Source organism: Cupressus sempervirens, chromosome 7, assembly GCF_028749045.1.
Source record: "Cupressus sempervirens isolate cs-2001-9-10 chromosome 7, ASM2874904v1, whole genome shotgun sequence".
NCBI lineage: Eukaryota > Viridiplantae > Streptophyta > Pinopsida > Cupressales > Cupressaceae > Cupressus > Cupressus sempervirens.
Window position 1 is genome coordinate 541,682,789 of NC_143124.1, and position 9,783 is coordinate 541,692,571.

The window sequence follows — 9,783 nt, forward strand, 5'->3', positions numbered from 1 at the left end:
GCTCCAATCCATTATGCGATAGGTCCAATGGATAAAAGTTCTTAGGGATATGTGCCAAGTTCAAATTCAAACTCGTACATTGTGTAGGTAATATGCCCCCAGACAAGACACAAACTATGTACAACAACCAAATGATAGAGTGTTTCCATATTGGTGATACTTTAAGTAGGATAAAAATGGACATTAACTAGTTGATGAGACATGATAAGGGACCAAGGATGTCTTGCAATATGAAGGATATGATCAAGGAATGATAGAGGGGGAAAAACTAGATAGAATCTCGATAGATGGAGGAGCAAAAACTAATTAAACATGGTGCTTGTTTGCCAGGTTTTCACCATGGTACTTGCCCAAAGTGCCTATTTGCCAGGTTCTCACTTTTGGACAAGATTTTTCTCTTGACTCAAACTTTTGTGCCAAGATGCCTATTTGCCAATTTTTCATCAAGGCATCCATTTTTTCATGACTTTTTTCACTTTTTCTTTTTTCTTTTTTCAAGACTTTTTGCTATTTTTTTGATATTTTTTCATGACTCTTTTCAAATTTTTTGGTATTTTTTTAGCACTTTTAGATGGAATCAAGTGTAGTACTTGTGAAGATGCATGTTGTTGATGGACATGGGCAATGGTTCACCCTCTGGAGTTGTGAGCTTATATACTCTAGATTCAAAAGATGCAGTAACTACATAAGGTCCTTCCCAATTTGGCTCAAATTTGCCTTTTTTTTCTCTATGCTGTTGTGTCTTGTAGTTCATCTTTAGGACCAAATCACTGACCTCAAAATGACAACCTCAGACTTTCTTGTTATAGCTGTGTTTGAGTCAATTTTTGTATGCTTGCAAATGTGTCAAGGAAGCTCGTCTCCATTCACCAAGCATTTCCAGCTCATGGAGTCTAGATATTCAGTAGTTTTCATCATCAACAACATCTTGTAGGGATACTCTTAATGATGGAATTTCAACTTCAATGGGAAGTATGGCCTCAGTGCCATAGACAAGAGACTATGGTGTTTCTCTAGTAGGAGCACATACACTTGTTCGATATGCCCAAAGAGCTAGATTTAGTTGGAGGTACCAGTCTCGGCCTGAATCATTGATAGTCTTTTGGAGAATCTTAACAATGGTCTTGTTAGATGCTTCTGGTTGGCCATTGCCCTGTGGATAGTAAATACTAGAATATCCATGGTATATGTTGTACTTCTCGCAAAGCTTGTCTAAATCTTTATTTTGAAATGGAGTACCATGGTTTGTAATAATAGCCAAGGGGACTCCATACTGACATATGATGTAGTTTAGAATAAACATTGAGATCTGCTTGCCAGTGGTGAAGGTCAAAGGGATATCTTCAACCCACTTAGTAAAATATTATGTTGTTGTGATAATGAACTTATGACCATCAGAGGATGGAGGAGAAATAGCTCCAATAAGATCAAATGCCCATTGTGAAAAGGGCCATGGTGATATGACTGACTACAATTCTTGTGCTGGTGCATGGATTAGATTGCTATGTATCTGACACTTATGACATGTTTTGGCAAAGTCATGGGCATCCTGTTCCATGGTAGGCCAATAGTACCTAGCTCTGATAAGTTTCTTGGCTAGACTCAGACCATTGAAATGGTTCCACATATACCTTCATGAACCACATGCAAGGCGGTTTCAACTTCTTGTGAGTCAAGGCATTTGAGAAGGTTTTGGTCAAAAGATCTCTTGTAAAGGGTGTCACTGATGATGACATATCTAGCGGCTTGATGGATAAAGGTTCGACAGTCATTTTTGGATAAGTTGGGTGCTAGGATTTGGGCATGTAGGTAATCATAAATGTCTTGATACCAAGGAGAATTGGGACCAACAAGTTCACACACAAACTCAGATTGAGGGAGCTCGAATGTTGAAATCAAAAGTTGCTCAACAAGGAATTCACAATGTTCCACATTTTGAGGCATATCAATCATAGAAGCGATGGTAGCCATAGCATCATCTTGCTTGTTCTGTATTCTTGGTAGCTGATCAAAAGAGATAGTAACAAATTTAGACTTAAGGAAGTCTACCATCTACTTGTAGGGCATTAGTTTATCATCTTTGGTCTCATAGTCATCATTGACTTGGTGGATGACCAACTGGGAATCCCCAAAGACTTGTAAATGTTGAATGTTCCATTGGATGGCTATCTTGAGCCTTGTGATTAGTGCCTCATATTTTTCTATGTTGTTTGTATAGTGGAATGCAATCCTGTATGACTTGGGGATTATGTCTCCTTGAGGAGTGATAAACATGATGCCAACTCCTGAACATTTTGTGTATGTGATCCATCAAATAAAAGCTTCCATTCATTAGCTACATCCATGTGAAATATGGCTTCATATGGAAAGTCTATCAACATGGGATGATCATCTGACATAGGGGCTTCTGCTAATTGATTTTCTATCACTTGCCCTTTGATTGCATTTCTATCTACATATTCTATGTCAAATTCACTAAGGACCATGACCCATTTGGCTAAGCGTCCTATGAGAGTAGCTCTGCTAAGGAGGTATTTTAGTGGGTCGATCTTAGAGATGAGCATTATTTTCTAATGGAGCATGTAATGTCTAAGCTTTTGGGATGCAAAGACAATAGCAAGGCATGCTCGTTCAATTAGTGAATAATTTAGCTCATAGCCCACAAGTGTTCTACTGATGTAATATATGGCTCACTGTCTTCCTTGTTCATCTTTTTGTGCTAAGAGAGCCCCTAATGCTATATCTATAGCACATATATATAAGATGAATGGTTTGCCTAGAATAGGAGCCATTAAAACTGGGGGATGTAGAAGATAATCCTTGAGTTGTTGGAAAGATTCTTGGCACTGCTTATTCCATTGAAAGGATACTCCTTTGTGAAAGAGGTTTTGAAAGGAGTGACATTTATCTGCCAGTTGTGCAATGAATCTATGGATATACTACAATCTTCCCTGTAGTCCTCTTAGGGTTTTTAGATTTTTTAGAGGAGGCATGTCAAGTATTGCTTTTACTTTCTTAAGATCCACTTCAATGCCTCGTTGAGAAACAATGTAGCCTAGGAGCTTTCCAGAGACAACTCCAAATACACATTTTTTTGAATTTAGATGAAGCTTATAGCTTTCCATTCTAGTGAATATCTAATCTAGGGTGCCCAAATGATCTTTCCTTTTATAGGATTTGCAAAGTAAATCATCAACATAGTCTTCCATGAGGATGTGCATGAAATCATGGAAGATGGTTATCATCGCTCTTTGATATTTTGCCCCAGCATTTTAAAGACCAAATGGCATGACATTCCAAAAATATGTTCCCAAAGGGCATGTAAAAGCTATCTTGTGTTGATCTTCAGGGGCTATTCTTATCTGATTATAGCTGAAAAAGCCATCCATTAGTGATAACATCTCATACCTAGCTATTATGTCCACAATGATATCTATGTTCTGTAAAGGAAAATCATCCTTGTGACATGCCTTGTTAAGATCATGAAAGTCAGTGCATATCCGGATGCCCCTAGAGTATTTGCTTACTAGTACTACATTAGATATCCACTCTACATAATCAATGGGTCTTATGAAGTTGGCATCCAATAGTTTCCTCAATTCAACTTTGACAAGGAGAGCAACTTGAGGATGCATTTTTCTCAACTTTTTATTTACTGGTTTCATTCCTAGTTTTAGTGGTAAATAATGAAGGACTAGTTCAGGATCTAATCCAGGCATGTCTACATAAGACCAAGAAAAGTTGTTTTGCCTCTCTAGGAAGAATTTGACAAATTCATCCTTTTCTTTTGGTGATAGTGAGGCTACAAAGTGTATGATTTGGGGTTGTTAGGAGTTCCCAAATTAATCTCTTCTGTCATCTCCACAAGTAATGTTGACCTTTCCCTTAATGGGTGTGTGTCCAATCTTCCATCCTTGGGCACCTCAAAGAGGTTTTCACCCTCAGATACGTCCTTTATTTTTATTTTTTCATGGTCTAACGGTGCCTTTCGATTTTCACCAAGAGACCTACTTGTGTCTTTTTTTTCAATTTTCTCAATTTTGTGACTAGAAGATGGAGTTGACTCCCCAAAATATGCCATGATGTTGAGATCAATGGAAAATCTAGACTTGTGATCACCTTGTGGTACATCTTCATGGAGCTCAAAGAATTTTGTGATGGCATCATCATTTTCAAAGTCAAACATTGGTGTTCCTTGTTGGTCCCAATCAATAAGTTTAGGGAAAACTAAGGAAATGCCATCATCGATGTTGAATAAGCTTTGTTCAAAGGAATATATATGGATATCCACTTTAGTGATGTCATCAAGATCATGTTCAGAAGCAGGAGGGCTTGGATCCTAGAATGTTTTGATCCAAGCTGAAGAATTGGTTTGAGTGATAGGTGGATTAACATATTTATCCTCCATAGGTAGGTTATCCAGGTCTACAAACATATGATCAAGACCAAGGGAGGCATCAGAATTATCAATGTTAGATATAGATTGGGTGGGTTCGGGTTGGTTGGTCTCAAATGCCTTATCATCATTTGAAGCATTCACCTCCTTCGATGAGGATGACTTGGTATTAGGAAGACCCAAAAAAAATGGTTTGAATCCAAGTCCCAAGCTACAAGGTCATCTTGATGCAGTGATGGGTTAAACAATGCCTTGCTTTTGGAGTCCCAAGCCACTACATCCATCATATCCCTTTTTCTGCATGATGGTGAATCTAAGTCCATACCTGTTGGGGGATATGGGAGTAATTTCTTATTCTACTTTAGCCTTTTCAATCCATCTAGAGCTATTTTTATAGACAAGTTCTTCATGTAGCCCGCCTCCACTGGTGAATGCCACATAAGGTCTCTTTTGAAGTGCAAACTTAGGCTTATTCTATTTAAGCTGAGGTTTATCATATGACTTGTGGGATAAAGGAAGTTTCCCAATGTGAAAGGCATGAGACATGGAGTACTCACCACAACCTTGGTCTTGTATTTTGATCTTTCCTTTGGATATGGGTGTGAGTGTGGAAGGATCAACATAGTTGGAGGACGTTAGGCGATTTTCTGCATGGTTTGTTGGGACCTGGTATGCAGTGGTTCCTCTCAGATTGGCATATGATTTTAAGGGATTTAGATCACCTGGGATGGTTACCTCTACATTATTATCGGAGAACTTTAGGCACTGGTGATATGTAGAAGGAACTGCTTTCATAGCATGGATCCATGGTCGACCTAGTATCATATTGCAGTTCATTTCTATATCTAGGACCTGGAATAAAGTGTTCTCAGTAGTTGGACCAACTCTGATATGTAGGATGATAGCCCCTATAGAGAAACACTCACCGTCATCATAAGCTTTGATTGTGATCCTTCGAGAGGGATCCACATCAATCTTAGAATAACCCAAACCTTTGACTACTTTAAGTGTGCAGATATTCAGCCCTACTCCTCCATCTATCAAGACGTGTCTAACTTTAACATTGTGGACAAAGACTTCAAGGTGGAGAGGATCATTTTGGTTGGGTTTGTCTTTAGGAATATCCAGAGGGGAAAAAGTGATATGTTGTGATGTGGATAGGTTCCCAACCATGGCTTGGAACTAGGCAACATCAATATTATCTGGGACTACTGACTCTTTAAGGGCTTGATCTAAGATCTTCTAATGTTGGGGAGATGCACGCAGTAGGTCCAAAATGGATATTTGCACAGGGGTCTTGCTCAGCTGTTCAACAAGGCTATAATCAAATGAAGTAGGTGCAATAGGTCTACTAGGGTGTGCAAGTCTAGTAGAAGCAGTAGGTCTAGATGGGGTTCTAGGCAGGGTGATCTTGCTACAGCATGTAGTGATAGTGCAATGAGGGTCTTCAACCTTCAATGTGAATGTGGATATGTGGGAATCAGACTCATTAAAGAAATTGATGGTGTAGTCATATCTACTGCATGTGTAATTCACATTACCTTGTGAGTTTGTGTTTGAACTTGAGGGTTTCTCTTTGTCATGATTACCCAAAGGATCTCTGAATATAGTGTGGTCAAAGTTGGATGCTAATAGTGATGGGTCAACTGTGGTTACACCATCATCAATAAGGTCTTGTATTGCTTGTTTCAATTCTAAGCATGATGAAGTCTTATGTCCTTTGGTGCGATGGTAATCACAATACTTCTTTTCATCCCACCAATTTGCTTTAGTTAACAGTTCAACTTTGATTGGGGGTAGCTGCAAGAAGTTATTACTTAGTAACTATTGTAATGTAGTCTCAAGTGGTATTCCCAATGGTGTGAATTTGTTGTCCTTGGTTCTAGGATGTCTTTGAGGTTTGTCTTGCGTGGAAGTCTCAATCTTTTTTTTGTGGAGCTGATGTTTGATTGGAAGTTTGTGAATTCGTAGGGTTTGTACCTTTCAAATTTAGTTGAGGTTGTGCTATGCTAATCGTGCAAGCATCCACAATTCCATCATTAGTCACATTCTTGTTTTTGGAGAAAATTTTTGGCTTGTCATTAGAGGAACTGGTGTTTTTGTTTTCCTTGTTTATCTTGAGGATTCCCTTATAGATAAGAGCATCTTCAATACTAGCCCCTTTCTTCATTAGTTTAGAAATAGTGCTTGGGCTCTTGATTTTGAGTTCACACATTAAGTCTAGGACTAAGTTTTCAATGCACAAGTTCACTTTTTGTTCTTTAGGAATGTCTAGTGAGCATTGACTGACTAAGCTTTTCCAGCATAGTAAGAATGTGATGACTAGTTCTCCTACCTTTTGTTTAGTTGAGAAAAAATTAGAAAGTGTCACCTCATTTGTAATGTTGAAGGAAAAGTGGGAGGTGAACTTGTCTGCTCAATCTAACCAAGATTTGATATTACCAAGAATTTTGGAGTACCATTCAAGTGTAGGCCCACCTAGAGAATGAGGGAATAATCTCATGAGGTAAGTGGGCTCATCACTGACTTCGGTACATGAAGCAAAAAATTTCTAATATGATCAATAGGATTGCCTTTTCCTCGATATTTTTTGAACCTTGGAGCCTCAAAATGTTTTGGGAATGGACACATATACAAAATTTTATCAAATGGATTAGGACGTAGGTCGCTTTCTGTATATAGAGCCTATTTCTTTTGGACTCCCAATGCCTCAACTTGTTTGGAAAGTTGTTTAAATTGTTGTAATAGCTCTTCATTGGGATTTTGCATGATAATATTTCCTTCAAGCCCTTTGTGCCTATGAGTAGACGATTTTCTGTGGCAGGAGCTATGTCTACTCGGTTCTGACATTTCTATGTCTGATGAGTCTGGTGATGTGTCACTAGGTGGTGGAGGTATGTTGTTACCTTGAAGATAGAAGGATCCCTATTGTTGGGGAACTTGTTGTGCTATTTGATGTGGCACTTGTTGTGAGATTGACTGTGATTGTTGTACCATGTGTTGTTGTTGTTCCATGTGTTGTGGTTGTTGTTTGGATACCTCTGTTGGTTGCATGTGAGACCATGTAAGTGCTTCTTGTTGTAGAAGCATTTGTTGAGGTTGTTGTGGCACATGTTGTTGTTGTAGTAAATGTTAATAGTATGTGATTTGTTCTCAAGGTGCCTTTGGTATTCCAAATGTTTCTTGAGTTGCTCTTATTATTTAGCAAACATCACTTCTTGTTGTTGGAATTATTGTTGATACATTGTATGGAAGTCAAGTGGGTTTATGTTAGACCGCGTATTAGGGATGTTGGATGTTTGCATCACTTGAGGTTGCTGTTGTTGTGGTTGATGTTGTTGTTGATACATTGGATTTGTGTTGGAAAGATTAGATCCTTGGATTATCGTAGGTTGATGTTGTTGGGGTAGTTGGTTATTTCCTTGAGAAGTGATCATCATGTTGGTATTGTTGCTTTGGCTCCTTTGTGTGTTAGAGGTCCCTCCTTGTGACATCATATTGACTTGGCTATAAGATGTGTTCCTATTGGGAATGGGTGTAATGTCAATAAGGCTTTTCCTTTGTGCCTCAATAGGGATTTTTGTAGTTGATGTTGCACATAGTGTACTCGTGGGAGGCTCCATAACATTTGATTGTACATCACTTGGTAGGGTTAGGAGCAAAGGTGCACTTTGTTGATTTGCCTCCAAAGAAGGTATATTTGGCATCCCTAGAGCACAAGTCCCTTTAGGTGAATCTTGTTGTTACTTCATGTGACTAAAATCAATTCTTAATGTCCTTTTGGGGTGTTTAGGAATTAGCGGTATTTCATCGAACAAGGGGTTAACATTGATGTGTTCAAATGTACTTTGGAGGATTTCAATGGTTGATACTTGGTGGGACCTTATAGGTGCCATTATCATGTTCAAAAACTCCAAAGGTTTTTTTCCCTTATCTAAGTCCAAATTGATCATGGGTTTTATGTTTTCAATAGTTGTGTTGGTTTGATGTTTGGACTTAGGTCCTTCCACATTTGGGTTGAATTTGACAATTTCTTGGGCTGCCAAAAGTTTGAAGTTTTTACAGAAGTTTTTGTCTTGACATGCCCTAGCCATTTCCTCATCAGTGATGCCATAATAAGTGTTAGAGTCATCGCTAAGGTGTATAGTACCTTGTTGTATGTTTGATGTGTTATAGTCAAAGGTACTTGTGTTAGGCTGGCTGAATTCAAAGGAATGTGATTGTTCATCTTTGGGTGTGGTTGGCACACTTCCTCCTCCAAGTGATATCAACACAAATATAGGTTCAAAGTTTGGACTCCATTGAACCATTCCATGTGTGGGGGAAGTGTTTTGGAGGCAACCTCATGATAGGTGCATTGTTCAAGGTTTGTTGCGCCATAGCTTGATTATGATGATCTTGTGGATACATGTTCAAGGGGTTTGCAAGTAATGGTTGTGACACTTCAATTTGGTTTTTGTCAAAGGTTTGTTGGGTTTTCTTGCTCTTTTTCTATCTTGGATGAGGTTTTGGTTGTGTTTGTGCCTCAGAAAACAAAGGTTGATAGAGTTCCTTGGGTCTTTGAGCTGATTGTGTCCTAGTAAGTGCTAGCATGATACCTAAGAATGCAGATGCAATGGAGGGAAACCTAAATGGACTTTCTACCTCCCAAGTGCACACATAAACTACCAACTATGCCTTGAAAATACCAACTATGCACTTGAAGTGTGCAGTTGGTAAAACAAGGTTGTGATTGGTAAAATAGGGTTGCGGTTGATAAAAGAGGTCAAAACTTGATAATTAAGATGTGAGTATGCAAGATATGAGTGTTTTTTGGATTTTTAAGTGTTTAGGGATGTTATGAAATGTGAGGAAATGCTAATTGAACTAGGGTTTTGATGTGCAAAGTGAAAATCTCCTAGGGATGTCGGGAAAATGCAAATGCAAGGTGTCATTTTGAAGTTTGACTAGAGGGGATGAAAATGACTCTAAGGTATGCAAAATGGAAATTAGGGTTATGTTTTGGACTTGGTAAAGATGCCAAAGGTTGATGTATGGAAGATAGAGTATGCAAAGAATGGTTTCCAAGGGTTGATAATGATGTTTAGGATATGCAAAATGAGGGTAAATGCTCAAGAAGGCAATTTGGTTGATGGACAATTTGATAGGGTTTGGTAGTGAAAATGATGCTAAGGATTTTGATCAATGAAAGATGAAGGCAATATACCACTAGGGTAAGTTAAAATAATGTTTAGGGATGCTAGGGATATGATTATCCTAATGATAGAGGTATACACAAGGTTTTGAACTTAGGTAAAACCTTTAGAAAGTATTTTGTCTAAGAGTTTAACCTTGTGATAAAGGACTTTGGATCTTGACCAAAAAGTGATAAAAGACGAAAAGATCAA